The sequence below is a fragment of the Phalacrocorax carbo genome, chromosome 2 (assembly GCF_963921805.1).
Source record: "Phalacrocorax carbo chromosome 2, bPhaCar2.1, whole genome shotgun sequence".
Taxonomy (NCBI): domain Eukaryota; kingdom Metazoa; phylum Chordata; class Aves; order Suliformes; family Phalacrocoracidae; genus Phalacrocorax; species Phalacrocorax carbo.
Genome location: NC_087514.1, coordinates 27404922 through 27423055, shown reverse-complemented (window position 1 = coordinate 27423055; position 18134 = coordinate 27404922). Strand labels below are relative to the sequence as shown.

At 38.8% G+C, this 18134-nt stretch overlaps 1 long non-coding RNA gene across 2 annotated transcripts in view; it reads right to left on the bottom strand.

Annotated features, from left to right (window-relative positions):
* Positions 1-2263: 2263 nt before the first annotated feature.
* Positions 2264-18134, bottom strand: part of LOC135312293 (uncharacterized) — a 52027-nt gene continuing 36156 nt past the window's right edge. The window contains exons 1-3 of one of the 2 annotated variants that reach the window (XR_010371858.1): positions 5577-5636; positions 3899-4119; positions 2264-3794 (exon numbers count right to left, since the gene is read on the bottom strand). This is a non-coding gene — a long non-coding RNA (uncharacterized LOC135312293). Of the gene's footprint in view, positions 3795-3898; positions 4120-5576; positions 5637-18134 lie in introns of those variants that run through there. The other variant, XR_010371859.1, reaches the window with a different exon arrangement.

Here is an 18134-nt window from a genome sequence, read left to right as displayed (position 1 = left end):
CTTTCTGGAGTAACTTCTTCCTGTCATGAAATTAAAAATGTTCAGGGAAGGAAAAATGGGAGAAGATAAAGTTTCTTCTGTGGCTAGTGATGTGTCACCACCAAGTGACAGCCCTGTTTCAGCTTTTATCCAGCATCCCAGAGCTTTTGCCTGAAGACTTTCAGTTGAGGACTTTGTTTAATGAGAGTGAAAGAATTCATAGGAGAAATGATAGCCAGCAGGCTGTGCTATTCAGTACTTTGAGAATGTACCTCTAGCTGTCTCCACAACAGCCTGAATCTGTCCCCAACAATGCAATTTACAGAGACTTCATCTGCCAGAACAGGCATGGATTGTGGATGTGTTTTTTTATATAGATTTCATTTTTTATATAGATGAATATGTAAATATTTCTCCTGCTTAGGTGCATATCATTTGTCTTTGCTAGGTTCTTCTGTGGGACAAAGCTGCCTATTGCCCTCTGTTCAAGTTAGCCTAAACTGAGTTTAGTGGGCCACTTGATGATCTTCTTTGTCCATTGCCTACAATCTCAGTAGGACCTGTGATTTCAAGATACGAATCCAGGAGGTTCAAGGTCTATCAGGAGAAGGCAGTGCAAACAGAAGCCGCCTTAAGGCTGCTCTAATTTGTGGTGTGGAGCACCTATAGCTGTGGGACCTCTCAGGAGCAAGAAGGTTGGTATCTTGCTTTCTGCTACACACTGTTTAGTCCCAGATGAAGAGCAGAACAGAGATTTGCACTTGTTCAAAACCAGAAAAGAAGCATTTTGCACCATCATTTGACAGCTGATTTCCACACTCAAAAGTTGCAGAGTAAGCTGGAAGGAAAGGCAGTCTATCCATTGATTTGAATGTACAGACTTCTTCATATATGACAGTCCCAGTCAGCAGTTCTCTAAGATGCAAATAAACAGTGGTATTATGCAGCTCATCAGTTAAGATATTGAGTTTGGCCCTTTTGGGAGCTGGATGGCTGCACACTATTCAGAATGAGAGGACCATACTATCATGGCCAATGGATTTCCAGCTATTCATCACTACTGTCTGTATGGTTTTAGGACTTAAAAATAATGATGCCTCCCGTATTTTACCTTTTTTCTATTTACCTTTTTAAAAAAATTTTATTTTTATTGTATGGCTATACAATGGAAATCCACTTTTAATTTTCTGATTAAGTTGAAGCCAGCTCAGTGGGGGTGGAGGGTAGCAGCAGTCCTCATTAGCTATGTTAAAAACTTCAGCTCAGAACGCAGTGCCCCTCTCTGCCACAGTATTGGCTCTCACGCCAACTGGCATCAGTGCTCAGCAAGTTTGTAGTAGGAAAAAAGGACTCCGTCTGAACAATGTGAGAGCTGGAGGATCCAAACTTATATAAAATAGGACTTAGCAAAAGTAAAAACCTATGCTGATCAGCACAGAGATCTTTGGATGGCTTTGTAAGGGAATGTGTTGAGTTGCGCCTTTGAGTAAAGCAACTAGAAGAAAGAACCTTCTATGGTATGGCATGAAAAGCTTTTCATTCTTGAAAAGAACATTATTATTATTAAAAGCGTGGAAAAAAGGAGGTATATACTTTTTTAACTTTAAAGGTAACTAGTGTGCTGTGTAGAAATGGTGATGCACGATGTGTAACAATTAAAAAGTAGTCTGAGTAACATTTCTTATAAAAGATGTGTCTCACATGTAGCATATGTAGGATACTGATTGGCAGGGACCACTCTTTTTCCTCAGGAATTAATGACCATATCACTTGTAACACAAGCAGGCACCTCTGCAGCACAACTTAGCCCTCTGATTTCTCTAGACAGGAGAAACTACTCTTGCTACACACCTCTAGAGGGGAAAATTCATCTCTCAGTCAAATAATTTTTAATATGATGGCACATGGAGTCACACCAACTTAGACTGCTCTGTAAGGCACTGTATAGGAGTTGGGAAACCAGAATTTTTTCAGTAATGAACAAAAGAATTAGGTTTTTACTACCCAAAAGCATGTATTCTTATTTTTCTGTAATGGCTTAATACCATTAACTGGTAAGCACTGAAAGTTCAAAATTTCTTTCCTGGGGCCAAATCCTCAGGCATCTAAGGCAAAATAAGTGACAATATCGATACTCATATTGAATAGGATGGAGAAAAATGGATTTTTCAGGAGCCTAAGGAAGCCACAACACACAGGTGCCCACCTCAAAAACCAGTCTTTCAGAGAGCATAAGACTTTATGCAGAAAATATGTTCTTTTATTATGAAGACCAGGTTAGTGCATAAGCAACAAAATAACATGTCTTTTATTCTTATGCTGGGATTTATATGAAATATTTTTTAATTTCACTCGTTAATGATGAATTTTAAGGTAAAGTTACACCTCGTCACCTAAAATAAGCTAATGGCAGAGCAGCACTGAATGGTAATTTCCTGCTTCCTCTCCTTTCCTCCTTCCTTCCCATCCTTTTCCTTGCACCACCTCTGAAAAGTCAGCCCCGTGCTGGACCAGTTCAGTTCACTGGCCTGAAGACAGCTAAGGTGGCCAAAAAAAGCGACAAGCTTCGCAAGCTGAGCCAGCTCAGCGAAAGGCCTGATGAGCACCAGAACTGGCCCAAAGAAAGAAGAGAGCTTGCCTGGCTGAGAAAGGAGCAGGCAAACAGGAGAAGGACTTCCTTTTTGGCAGCAGTGAGCTGTTAGACTACCCCAGCTTCACCCTCAGAGAAAGGTATTCTAATAAAGGGCATAGTAAAGAAACCAGCAGCAAGGTTTTAAAGGTGGTGGTGGGAGCACGCTGCCATGGGAAGACAGACCTGTCTGGGTTAAGATGGCCTGTTGTTATTCACCCCAACTCTTGCGCTTGGATGCAGAAAGAGCTGCTGAGCAACAGCAGCCTTAGAAGGAGCTGTGAGGAGGAGGGGAGGGAGAGAGGAGGAAGCAGGAGGGGCTGCTTTGGCAACACTGATTCTGGACAATTTCTCATATCCTTTGACAGGGGAAATCGCCTCTCTAGGGAAATATGGAGCTTTTGATATTTGATGAAGGTTCTTCTGAATATTTTGATATTTCACCCTACCAGTGACTTCTATGGGCAAGAAATGTCTTATGGGAAGTATAATAAAGCAACTTTTAGAGCAACTGCCATCTTATTTCAAGCAGTACTCGCTAACAGGATTCTCAAGTTACTAAAACCCTTCCTCTGGCTAATACAGAGCCTATTAGTGAAGTATTATATTATTTGTAAAGAATGCTTTATAATACTGTCGATGCCTACCTACATGAACTAGAAAACTACGGTCAGCAATTTGCTATTAATATTTAAATGCTGCCCTGTTGCTTCACAACCTGGGACAATAGATTAAATAAAGTCTTAAGAAGGAAGACACAAACAATCAACCATCCATAAACTGATCATGGGTTGGATGAGGTAATGAGATGGTTCTGGTGACAGCACTATGTAGCTCTTGCAACAGTTACTTCTGGGGTGTCTTCATTCTCCATCTACTTTTCCTTCATCTTTCCATCTGTTGTTCTGCAACGTGGTGTGTCGAATAGTACCAGAACGGATGGCAAAGCCAATATCTGGAACATAAATATTTATTCTTCAGTCCAACCATCTCCCACTCTAAGCTTGTATACTTTTATTAAACGGGTTCTTCCTCTCTCTGTACTGCTGTTTGAGACAATGTAACCACACATATATTCTTATGGTTTTGTTGTTGTTGTTCTGCATATTGCTTCTCAGCTTTTGCTTAGACTTAATAGGTAATGTGTAGCAATTCTTTCACAGTGGCTCATCTCCTGCCATTGCAACTGGAAAAACAAAATATACAACACAGGAGAAATACAAGTTTATAAACCCTTTCAGGTCTTCAGAATGTTCTTAAGATTTATAGCAAGAAATAAGCAAGACTGACCAAATTATTTGAGCACTGCCGCTCAGCATGATGGCACATGACTTGGTTGCCTTGTTAACTAGTAGAAAGGATTCAGTCTGGTCTGGAAAGAATAATCCATGGAAGAGAATGCAGGAAACACAGGTTCAGCCTATGCTCTCCTTAAAGGACTGTGCTCAGCCAAGAAAGGGTGTGCTACTCCAGGATCTTTTCAGGGGCAACCAGTTCAGAAAACACTTTTTCTGAAAAAGAAGAAGGAGAAAGAATAAAAACGACTCTTCATCACGCTGATTACAGCACTCAGCTGCAAGAGGGACAACTGCGATACAGTCCCTGCTCTAATTAGTGTTAAAAATATAATGGATCTTAAGTAATTATTAAGGTATTATCCTAAGGTGTATAATTAATACCTATTATTTGTAATAGATATTAAGTACATGGATGCATTTGGGAAGATAAAATCATCAGTCAGGGATAAGATTTAGATTTTGTCCTCTAAGTATCCAAATTAATCATTAAACCCTTTCAAATTCAGGTGCCACACCTGACTTTAGTCTTACTCTGGGGTATGTTATGAATTTTGTTCTATATTCTGCTGGCATACAAAAGAGAAACTCCCCTGAGCATCCTCAGCACTTCAACATGGTCTCGGCCCAACCATCTTGGGGCTGACAGAGGCACCCACCACGTGCTGCCCACCATGAGGCTGGTGGGAGCTGGCTGGAGCCCAGTGCCTCTTTTTGGCTGGAGCACAGAAGGCAACGCAGGACAAGCCTTACAGAATGTGGGATGGGGGCTTGCTGTTTACACGTGGGGAGATCCAATTTAGGCACAAATGAACAAAGCCCTTCACAGCCAAAAAGAACTAACACGAGCAAAATCACTCCTAGAGGCAGCTGAGCCAGTTTGTTCTCCAGCACTAACCTGATCTGTGGGGCACTCCAAGAAAAACTAAAATGTGTGTTTTTTTGTTTAACATAAGACCTTTTCGGTAGCAAGTCACAATCAAAAATTGCTGGTGATTTGATTTTGACTAAACACTGCAACACCATGAAACATTGATGGAGCTCGTAAGGCATGACAGGGCAAATGTTTTCACCAATACCCAGCTCTTGATTGCAAGAGTCATATGAAAGGGTTACTGGAAATTCAACAGCTACACTGATGAGTGCTATTGAATCCTGTAATTATTTCTGCTTTTTAACCCTACTACAACCCGCTGTCCTGTCCAAAGTTTCATTCCTGGCTCCCTTGCACAGGCCAAGTGCCAATTCAGGGGAGCACAAGGCACCTTCCCATGGACCATGTGTGTCCCAGGGGCCTCTGAGGAGCACCAAAGGGTGACCGCAACTCAGTTTTCAGCTTGAAAAGAAAAATGCAGCTGTTTCACTTCTGCCCCTTTTTCTGATGAAGGTTTCTTTTTTTCTGTATGTCTGTCACATGGATCATGAGATAAACAGTTCGAAAAGCAGTAAAATCAGGGCTGCAACTTCTTAAAAAACACTAATCACACCAGTATTGAGTTTTCAGTTGAAGTTTTGATAACACAACTGCATTGATATTGCAAATGGCCAGCTTCTCCTTTTTTCACACAGTTGTGAATCATGCATATTCTTTCCAAGTAGCATGGAAAGAGTCATCAGCAGTAAATTAATCTGGACATATTAAATGATAGATTTTATTTATTCAAGTAGATTACCTCTTTTCCTAGGTCCAACTCTTGGCAGAACTGAAACATTCAAAAAATTCTGCAACATAAAAAAGCCAAATTGTTTTAAAGCTTGAGAATTATTATTTTTTCATGTCTCCCCAGGTGCCCGGTTTGAGCAGAGGTTTAGATTTTGCCTCAGAACTGTTGTAAAAAGTTAATTTAAGTGAACTGCTATATTCATGAACAAAGAGACTTCTTACACTCAGTGATGTGAGTCATTAATTGGACATCTCATTCATCACAGACCCTTACCAGAGAAAACAAAGAACAAGAACTAAAACAGGACTCTGGCTTTGTTAAAAAAAAAAAAAAAGTTTAAGGAATCTGCATTTAATCAAAACATGCAAAACAATCTCCAGATACTGTCTGGCAACAAATTTAGGATTTGCAGAGCTGAAGTGTTCATTTGCTTGGCTATAAATATTATGTTGATGAAAGACAGTCCTAACTCTGTCTTCCACCACTTCACTTCTGATAGGGAAGTTAAGATTTTATGTGTTTGCTTAGAAACCCATTAGATCTAACCTTTCCAGGAGAATTACAAAGGGGAATGATAAATGGCCATGTATCAGTTCAGGGGAGGGAGACGTTTCATCTGGGGTTCTGCAGGGGTAAGTACTCAGTCTAGGCATACTTAATGTTATCATTCATGATGTAGCATATAAATGAAAATCAAAGATTATACTAAGGTGGGAGGAACTGCTAATGCTAGTGAGGAAAAATACTTAAAATGACATCAAGCAGTCAGGAAGAGGAACAAGGAAATAAGATTAAAGCTGGAAAAATGCAAGTCGTTATACCTGTGAGAAAACACTCCGAAGAGATATTTAGTGGGAGGAAAAAAGCCCTAATGCAGGAGGGCTGAGGCTGAGCAGCATATTAGTTACACACTTACAATGCGAAAAGACAAAAGCAACAAAAAAGACAAAGTGGTACGCATTCACAGGCCCTATCTCACCAGCTGTGGAATCAGTAAACTTTTTCCATATGAAGTGGCAGCAAAAAAGACCTTTACAGAAAGGAGATGATCTGTGAAGTGTGCGCGTAGAGTTTTACATAAGTATAGTCAAGTTGCTGACTCTTGCTGACTAGTAGGTTCTGCATCATTTTGGCACAGAGATTTCTAGCTACCTATGCAAGCCTTGCCTCAGATCTGCCAGGAAGAACAAATGTAAAGGCTGTGCAGAAGAAACTGAATTTGGGGTTAAATTTTTGCACAATTCCTTCTCTTCTTCACTGCAGATTTAAACCCTCAGCAAACGTGGGACAGAAAAATACTGAAACGCCTACAAATAATGAAGTCACAAATACAGCCTGTTTGTTCTGTGAACATAAGCACTGCATGGGCTGTTATACTATTAATTTTAATTTGAGCATCTCTATTGGGCTAAAACAATATCCTTAGAGGTGAACACCATCAAACTGAGGTATCTGATAGTGGAATTTTAATATTATTTTTAATGCCATTTCTTGGGAAAATATGGAGCAATAGAATACCACTTTATTTTATTCAGGAATTTATTATGTAAAACACTTTCTGAAAGAAACATCACACAACAGAAGAAAGCAAACAATAAAAAGTTCCAGGAAAACAAGAAAAATAGTGCAAAACCCTCTTTTAATTGATGGCACCAAACCTACAATCATGATTATTGTAAATATTTTCATAAAATCAGAGCATTTAAAAAGCAGACTCTCTGGAATACACACAGGATTTTCTCCTCATTAACATTAGTGGGTCCTATTAAAAAAAACTACATGAAGGAAGAATAATTTTTCTCCACTCAAAGATAAACTTTCACACTTTGTCTAAAATTTTCCACACATAAACTCCTGGTCATGTTTTACACCGTGTTACATATTTAATAACTACTCACAATCAACCTGGGAGAATAACACCAATTTATCAGGAACTGGGCTCAGCTCTGAAAGATTATCAGAGAACACTATAAAAATACTGCTGTTTGTAAGAGACCACTAGGAACAGTACATTATGCCCTGTAATGCAGCCAGGGCAGTTTTATTAAGGTCAGATGGCATTTGAAGACAGAATCATGAAGAAACATATTGAAAAAGCTTTTGTAGAATGGTCCAGTTATGGAAACACCTTAGGGACTTAAGCACATGCATACATATGTTTCTTGTTTTTATTTCCATGACTTCATGTACAGTCACCCAGTTTACCAGTCAAAAAGCTTTCTTTCCTGTCACTGCTGTCCTAAGTCTTTACTATACCTGGGTCTTCAAAGTCTATGTTCCTTACAGCATGAAAATGAATTAGGCTTTTGTCAGCCTCACTGAATATTAAAAAACAAACAAACAAACAAAATCTGATCAAAGAACAAAAACTTAAAATATAGACGTCTTTATTATTATATACAAAATATATTAATTATATAATTAATTATTTTCTAGGGCATTAAGACAGGGCTGTATTTGAGTTGCTGTACCTTTGAAGACGGACACTGAACCTGGCAATCCAGTGTAGTCTCCAAGGAGCTAAGACAGCAAAACCAGGGAGCCAAGACTTAATGCAACAAGACCAGGGAGCTGGAAGAAGCTCAGAGCACTGCATCAGCACAGCCCTGCTCCTGAGCCTCTTGCCCAAGAAAACGGCTATTGATTCTGCAGGCAGAGGTAGCTTAGAAGGAGGTAAACAATCCTACTGGTGAAGTCTTGGGTCAGCCCTCACCCTTTTTCAGGTACATTGGTAAACACACTTTTTAAGCCTGGTTTAAAAGCATGCATGTGAAAGAAAATGCAATGACAAACACAACCTTGAATTCTATAAGGTGTTTTCTTACCTAAAAGCTGTACTTCTGGCTTAGCCAGTGGCTAGCGAATTGCAATAATTGCGCCATTTTTTATATTCACTCATATTTCTCATTGTTATTTTGAGATATAAAGTAATTCCTTAAAATTGCCTTGGCTATGCTAAGAGGTTCTGGATTCCTAACAATCATTGCAGTACAGAACTCTTCCAGCTCCCAGACTAACTTCATACAGATTCTCCAAATCTTTTCAAATTTGCCAGTTTTCTTTCGAAGCACAGTCAGCAATACTGGGATGCCACATGCAGCATTAATCACAGTACAGCCATCAATACAGTAACATCTTATTTGCAGTTCTCATACCCGAAAGCAGCTTTACATCATGCTGGTAGTTCATGTAGAGGTGGCTGGTTATACTAATATCCCCTCCATTTTTCCTAGTCCAAAGAGAGTCTCAGGTTTCCAGGAGGAAATCCTGTTTTAAGATGGGATTCTCTGTTCCTAGAAGCATGACCTGAAATTCAGCTGTATTACAAAGAGCTCATTTTCCCAAGCAAGTCAACCTGGCATATCTTATCAGTCCCTGCCATTATTTTCTATTTACCTTATACTTTTTAATCATTTGCTAATCTTACTGGCAATGACTTTATATCATTTTTCTACCACCACCAAGGATAGCGTGTGCTGACAGAGAATAGATCCCAGAGGGACCAACTAGAAACCTCTTGTTGGACAATGATTTTGATTTACAATTGCATTTTACATTCTGCTGGTAGCTAGGCTTACCCTGTATAATACTTGCTGTATGTATTGCATATACTGTATTATGCCAAAATATTATGGGAGGTTAAGCCAGATTCTTTACAGGTATTTGTTATTTCAACACACTTTCCTTATCAATCCAATTTGTGAATTTGTCAAAATTTTTTGACCGATCTATTTTCATTGAAACCTTGCTGAATGACATTAATCATTCCACTAAGATTTCTTTCCCTCTTGTTTTGATTTTAGACTGGCTTGCCTAGATAAAAATTTCCCAGGTCAGGCTTTTTACCTTTTCGGCAGTTATCTGGAAATCCGAAGCAAATAAAAGAAACTAAATGCACCCGACAGGGAAAGATATTGGATTAAGATGAGATGAATTGATTTATATTTAGGAGATTTTAAAAATTATTGTTATGATAATATGTTCAATCTCATTAGCTGGTATAGACCTTACTATATTAATTTAATACTATAGCATTTCATATAGAAAAAACCCAAGATTTATACTTTCATTTAGGTTTTATGTTGTGCTGGGAAGAATTTAATATGTGTGTACATATATTATTTAAGTAGACGACATATATTATTTAAGTAGATTTAGTACATAGCATACATTTAACATCCATGTTCTTTAAATATATTTATTCTATTGGAAGATGGTGACTGACGGTATTTGCCAGCTGACAATCTTTACACATGATTTGCTCATGTTACTTTGAACAGGGCTTAGAATTCAACTACAGTACACAAAACAGCATTAAAAATGTCTTTATTTTTACTAAACAATACTATTTGTCTGTGCTGGGCACCATAAGAGAAGAAAGAAATTACTTGGAGCATTTTTTTCCTAATCTTTAAAAACATCTGATTTAGGAAGTGTTGTTTGTGATTAATAAGTCTACAGCATTGAGAAACTTTTTTATGCTTCATCACCTAAGCAGGACTGTCATCCTTGACTCCTTTTGGTTCTCCACAGTCTTGTGTGGCTGTAAATCTCTCAAGAGTGTCATAACCCTGAACTGTAAGTATTTGACGATTTTGTAGGAAACAGTCATCAGTACAGGGTGATTTATACCAGCACTGTTACGAGTGTCCAGCTGATTGAATGACGGTAAATATATTCTGTTGTGGAATGATTATAAAGAAAAGTTTACACACAGTGAATAGCACAGATGAACAGGATAACTTTTAAACAGAACTACTGAAAACAAAAAAGTTTTGTATTCAAAAGGAAATACATTAAATTATACCTATAAGTACTTGTAAAATGGAAATTAGCCTTTTTTCATTTCCCCCCAAGAAACTCTAAAAACAAAGCTTGTACAAATATAAATTTGGTTGTCAGTATTGACATTATACTACACACTATTATAATGCAAGAACATCTATTATCACTTCTTTGAGTTAGTCATTGAGTTTTCTTACCATTTTAAAATACAATCAAAAGAAAAAAGCTGAGAACCTTGGGAAAAAGCAGACTGGAACAAATGGGAGCTTTTTCCATTGTGTTCAATACACTCCAGAAGCAAACTTACTTGGTTGGCCTTCATATGAAGATTTGCCTCCTTTTTACTCCATCATTTCCAGTCACATCTCAGATCTCCATAGATTTAGTCAAAGGATCCAGGTAGGAGTGTTCTCGCTGAAGTTACAAGACACAAACTTCACTTTAGTGCAGGCGCTAAGGGAGGCATTACCGCCTAGGATTTGGTTTGAGCACACAAATACAACTAAACTTGTGCACAGACTTTCTTTGGCAGTGGTTGCAGCGTGATGCAGAGAACCTTAAGTCAGTTTGCAGCCAGGGAGGGGCACCGTCGCTGTGAGTCTTTCCCCAGCCCAGAACACTGAACACAAGCCACTTCGTCCTGCTTCTTTCCTGTGACGGCAATTTCACACAGCTCCTATTTGCACTTCTCTGAGCACAGGCAAACTGCTGAATTTAATGACAAAGCTACACGACTCCCACTGCAGGATCTTTGAGCAGGGGATAAAAATGAGATTTTACTAAGTAATGCATTAACATATAATAATAAAGTACCATTGAAACAATCTCTTACCTGGGTTCAACTGCTGCTATTGTTTACAATCTCTCTATACCTTTGCATTGCATATCTGCTTGGGTTTTTGATAATACTTGGCTTTTTTAAATAATACTTGGCATATCTATAGCGTTTTTCATGTTACAGTGTTAATGTATTATTTTCTGAGGAATTAATAAAGCTATCTCTTTGGTAGACAGTTACAATTATCTTAAAGAGGAAGGCAGTTGTCCGAGTTCTCTCTGAGAGAGAAGTTGCCTTGAAGAGAAAGTGCCTGTCCTCTGGAACAAAACACTGGGAATAGCTGGGACTTGCTAGGGTTTTGGATGATTTGGGGGATAGGAGTCTCTTGCCAAAAAAAAAAATATTATTAAATTTAATTAACAGGATGACACAATTTCCAACATTCATTTACATTAAGCCACTGAGCCAAAAACAATTATTCCAAAATTCTAATTGGGACTCCTAATGTACTTCCTTTAGCAGTGTTTATATTTTGTGTAAAGTAAGAACTTGTGATTATGATCTTGATTTTGGTGCCTGATAAATGTATCCATTAGCAAATGAGGAGGTAGCTCACTTGATTAGGTGCTCTTCAAAAATTGTACCAATCACAATTTCTGCAAAACAAACCAAAACTCTACTGCACAGCAGCAGAACACTCGGCAAATGATGCTATGCTTCTGTATATAACTTTATAATGATTTTTTTTAATGCAGTGCCTTTCCATCTTTAAACTGGCAGAGATTTTAATGTGTTGTCAGAACTCAGTTTTATGCCTGGTGATTGGTATGTGTCTTTTTGCCAGCCATGACTTTGGGATTGATCTTTGTTCTTCTGAGGGTACATGCAACTGAACCTAAAATTTCTTTAGAATGTGTCTTATTCTTTGCTCCTCTCCTCCTGTTTTTCCTGTTCTTGTTTCATGTCACAGAGAATAAACTGCACGTATAACGTGGAGCTCCTACGTGACAGAAAAAAAGAGCCTCTGGGTTGCCGTGTAAAACTATCCCGAGTAAAAAAAATTCCATGCTTTGTTGCTGGAGAGGTGTTTTGGCAGAGGTTGCAGAGACAGGTAAATTTGGAGAGGTACTAATAACAAATAAAGAAATCGTATCACCAAAAATATAAATTCTCACATTTTCTTAATTCATAAGCAAAAGTTCTCAGGGCTTTGAGACAGAAATATCTCTCAAGGACTTCATGGGAGTCTTATCTGGGACCTGCTGGGGCTCAGCAGGAAACTCACCCATGCCTGTTTTGGCACTGCAACAGCACTCAAAAATTAAAGTTTAACATAAAATTTACATCAAACTCCACAGAGGGTGGAAATACACTGATGGGTTTTGGGCTAAGGCAAGTTGCTGTACTGCTGTATTTAGCATCTCATAGGACAATGAAAGAAAACAATAACTTGAGTATTAAACTTGCTTGCAGTTCCAGCATCATAAATCTCAGAATTCTTCCAAGGTTGTTTCAGGAATTTGCATTTTTTTGTTTCAGTCTATCACAATTCTGCCACAAGCCACAAGCCAGGATAGGATAACAAAAGTTTTGTAAGGTGAATCACTTTTAATGGGATTTGGGTGCCCAAACTGTTTGGAAATCTTAGGCAATATTATTTGCATTAGCAGCATATGGTCTTGGTATTTTGAAAAAATCACTACACTTACTCAAATGTTTATTCCCACTGTGAGCATTCAGACGACACACTGGATTTTGCAATATCATAAACAGCTGAAAAAAGACACCAGTCAATTCACCAAACCTTATGTCTTAGTGTCTTAGTGCCTTTTGAAAGGCTTTATAATATGGGAAGACTGAAATACAGAATGTCAAAGATATTATATCCTAGAAAGTTTATTCCCAAGTCAGAAGTCAGACGTTTATAGTGCCAGTGGGCATTTGAAAATGTTGCATGCAATCAAAACCTTCAGAGCTGTTTTCCTACTATTATTTTTATTATTAATAACTAAAGCAAAAACTAAAGGAAAGTGTAAGCAGTAAAAAAAAAAAAAAAAGGATTTGCTGGCTGCCAGATCGTTTCCCAGTTTGGAAGCTGATCAGTCATTTACAGTTTTACTCTGTCCTTTTTTTCCCCCCCTTTCCTCTCATCATAAAACATTGCAAAACATAGCAACTGTAAAGAACAGAAGTGAAGGAAACATAACCCTAACCACCCAGAAACATGCCCTAGATCACATAGGAAGATCATGAAAGGAGGGAGGGAGAAGTACACCTCTGAGACATATAGCCTGTGTCATTAAAAGCAACACTAAACAGCAGAGGTCCTTCTAAAACTCACGAACACTGGAATGATGACAACCCGACTTGGGCTTTCTCTGTGCTTTCAGGTTCTACTTAGAGGCACACCAGCATCTTCTGCATCTGCCAGCTGAAGTGTATCATGTTACACAGCAGTTGCAGCTCAAAATATAAATTAATTTCAAGGCCTCATGATTTAGTTTACAGAGGGATATCTACCAGCAGCTCAGCAATATGGGGATGTCAAGACTTCATGTCATAATTATTACACTTCCAGTGCCCAAACCAGGGCAGGCCAGGTGCCTCCCTGGAAGAAATAAGAAGTGTACAACCTACCCCAAACAGGCGTGGGAGCTTTGGGAAGCAGATAAAACATACCAGCATTTCGTCTTGTTTTCTGATGACTTTGTCAACAATAATGTTTATTTGTTTAGTGGGGACCTTATCCGCATTAGAGTGGTCAGTAGCAACTCTGTGTGTCCTCTCTGAGCAGCTGCCCATCAGCCTGATGGCTCGAGGCAGCACAGAAGTCTCAGGTTCATTTCCCTGCCCTTCCTGTGGCTGGTCCCAACACCCATCACCCATTGCAAGAGAAGGCCATCTGCCTTATACTGCAGCCATCAAAGGGCAAGATGCTTCACTCCCTGTTATGGACATGATTTCATTTCACATTACATTATTTTCTGTTTCACTGGGAAATAAAATACAGTCACTATAGCAAGCGCCTTTTTCTGAGTGCAGCCATCTCACAGGGTCCCTGTCTCTCCCTATGTCCACATTATTGTTTGAAACTGTCTTCAGAGTGAGTCAGACAGGGGTGAGAAACCACCGCCACCTACAGAAGTATTTTTCCAGTTCTTCAGTTTAGCCACAAATCAACAAAGTGACAAGTTCATGTTCATACATGGCTTTGCTCGAAAAGGGCTGCATAGATCAGTCCTTTGGCAACCTGTAGAAGACTTCTGGAGGAAAACCACTTCATTCACAGCTTTTTGCAGAAATTAACCCATCAGCTGCTCAACCATCTCTAATTGGGTGCCAAGGGTCCCTCTAAAAGAGCTGTAAAGAGCAAACTTGCATAGGGCACTGCGCTATTGTGCAGGGGGCAGACCAGCTTTTGCTTTCCAACTCAGCTGATGCCTTCACAGCTGTGAGCAAATCATTCAATATCTGTGCTTTTGGTTTTATTTTGAGCAATTTTCTTTTTCTGTTAAGACAGATTTTCAGGGAAACAGTGTGTCTCAGCAAGCATAGCATCTTCACTGATTAAAAATATTGCAAAAATTGGCATTGGCTAGAATTTCACCCCAAAATCTATACAGTACTTTAGGAATGGACCTGTTAGACATTTAAATTATGTTAATAAATACCAAAATAAGGGAACTTTTAAAAACAGATTGGATAAAATAAGAAGGAATAATCTATACTTGTTAAAATATGCACAATCTTTTTCTCTAACTTATTTTCTCTCTCTGTTAAGCACTTTGTGATGAAATGTATTGTAAACAGATCAACATTATTATTCCATTCACATATTTTAAGTGTTAATAACCCTTTTCCATTTTGCAAAACAACAAAATAAAAATGGCTTATAAAATCTTTCAGATTAAAAGATAAGGATGCTCAGCCTCACAAAAACATTTGGTGCGTTGATCTAGCATTAACAATTATGTTTAGGAAACAATTTAACAGCCACAAAACACAACCTTGCAAGCATTAAGCATAAGTGTTACATATTTCTACTATAATTAATTTCCAAATAAAATGTTGCTTTATTTGTACATAATAAAAATAAAAAATAAATTATATTCTTTAACAAACTACGGTATCACAAACGCTAGGGGGAGAAGGAGGGTTCAGTTGTTAGCGCCACCACTAAGACTGGAAGCTTTCCGACATTAAAACTAGCTGCAGGGTTACTTACTTGGAACAGCAGTTTGAGAAGGGATGTCTTGTATCGGTAATTTTTGTATTAGAAAATACGCGTTTGACTATTACTGGAGAAGAGCAAATTTTAAACAATTACATTTGAGTTGGCGCCAAGGACTCCAAAAGTCTACATTAGGAAGAGAAAGACAAATCAGCTATTCTCCTCAGTGTTTCTTCCTCCCCTCTGAGGAAAGTCTGAAAGAAAACACCACACAAAAAAAGCTAAAAAAAAATTAAAATCCAATATACTTCAAGAGAATTGATTCAAATAAAATGACTGCAGCCTTTAAAAACCAATAATGTAGCAAATAAGTACTTGCATTTTCTCCTGTGTAGGCTTAAGTACTTTTTCTAAGACATGAAGTTATGCTGATGGCTCTAATTTTTCAGGGTCAGCCCTGGCCCTATTCCGTCCCCTGGAAGTCATTCGTCCTCCACAGGTCCTCAGCCATGACCTCCAATGGCTCAGCCATTGCCTCAGCTAATGGTCTAAACTTTGCACACTGGTTTTCATCAAGCTCAAAATAGTGTAAAAAACATAGTTGCACTCTACATTTTTTTAGAGAATGATAGAAGCTAAAAAAAAAAGAAAAGTTGGACAAAATGGTTTGTGAGGTAAACATTCCCAAGCGTAATATGGCTTGGCTAAAACAAAAAGCTGCACCCTAAAATGTACAGAAATACAGAAATAAAGGAGGAGTTCTCAGAACACATGGTTTAGGTCCTAAAATACATATGATAATTCATTTTTCGTCATAGCAAAGAATATAAAAAGAAAAACAGGAAAATAAGTTACATCAAACTACAATGATGCAAAGGCAAATTGCTAAGTGTAGTAGGTTTTCCATGATTTAGCTTACAAGATTATAAAATTTCTATATGTTTGCAAGAAGGTGTGAAAATAACAGATGCAAATTTAGGAAGTCTCGTCTGTGAAAACTGTCATAGTTAGCAATTCTACACCGAGAATGAGTAAAGTCCATACAGAAGATATACATTTTAACTTGGGTAAGTGTTGTTTTGGCTTCTCTAATTAACCAGAAATTCCTAGTGTCAATTTTAGCATGTCCAGTTTCACAGGATACCATGTTGAGCCTGACCTGCTCAACATCCCTGCCTTTACACAATGTAAGACTTATGTTTGAGGAACTTCGTGCCTTTATGAAATCCCATCTCAGCTACTGCATGTGGCAGAATCCCACCTTTAGACTGGGTTCGAATCCTCCCTTTTGTATATTTCTATGTGTATTACGTTCTATGTTAAGGAAGTACTTGTGGAAAGCAAAAGAAGCAAAAGTGCCCGACCGTTCATTTTAATATTGACTTGTGAGTACATTTGCACCAGTATTCTCTCAGCAGTGTGGGAAAGCTGTCTCCAGTATTCATGCAGCACACCAAAAAAGCTATCATGGATGTTTAGTGGCAAAAAAAAATCTCCTTTCCTCTTCTTCATAACTCTTAAATTGGATAGGCTGTGACAGTGGCAATAACATGCCAACTAGCACGTGAGCTGTGCATAGACTAAATGAGACATATGTTTCTTACCATTGCAAGGATTCCTTGTGTGTGCTGTGACCCTTTCTACAGGTTCTCTGGGATGTGTATATGATATGTGTTGGACCCCAATAGGACTATGTGGGTTGTCTCCATATATCTGCCTCATCCACAAATCAGTTTCAGAGAGAGTAGCCTGTTTGTACCTCCCACAATTAAATTATTTGCTAAGTATTTACAAAACATGCAAATTCTGAGATAATCCAATACAGAAAACATACCTTGCAGACAATTCCCCAACTTTCTGCTCATTCATAAAGAAGTCTACGACAGCAGCTCCTACACTGTAGTCCACAGCCAGAGTCACATCTCGTGATCTGGTCCACAGACTGATGCCACTTTTGTCATGTTTTTAAATAAGTAATGATGATGAAGGTACATGGTGGTTTGTGGAAAAGATGTGGTCTTGGCATGGGTCTGGGATCCCTCCATTCCTGCTCTGCCACAGAAAACAGACCCCCCGTCTGTGCTGATGAATGCATCTAAGAGACACACACCAGAATGCAATGCTGGGCTTCATCCCAGGAAGATTTTTTGCAGAGACCTGAGGGATCCGCTTCCTCCAAATTTGGCTGGCAATTGCATGCCAGTACACCCTGGCTGAACTGCAAAAGGAAATGTCTTGATGGAACGCACTGACAGGGAAAGCCTGCAGCAGTGGTTTGACCTGGCTTGCTCAGAACATAAAAATTCATAATCATCCCAGTGCATGTGGAATCCAACAAATCATCTCCAGAGCTGAAATGTCTAAGAAGGCATTATAGACGTCACAAACAAATTAACAGTCATAATCAGCCAGATCATCAGCTGGTATAAGTTGGCAGAAATCCACTGTAGCAACATAAGTTTTTGTGAAGCTAACCTGAATTACACCAGCTGAAAGACTCAGTTTATTTTTTCTGCCATTTTGCACATGGAATAACCTGGGTATCTTAAGCTTTTCTTGGGTTTTTTTTTTTCACTCTTTATTTTTTTATGAATCTTGTCTTTATATACACAGACATGCAAATAAGTTAAAGGGTCAATTCTCCATTCCATCTGCTCTACAGCAAACCATTTGTTGCTCTTTAAATGACAGCTGCTTGGCCCAGGAACAAGTTAGACTGCCACTGTGCAACACACGTGTGTGTTGCTGGCACAGCGACAGAAATCCCCAGCTCCGTGCTGCCCTGCCTGCTCCCGGGCAGGCTGTGCCCTGCCCCGGTGCCTCGCTCGCGGGG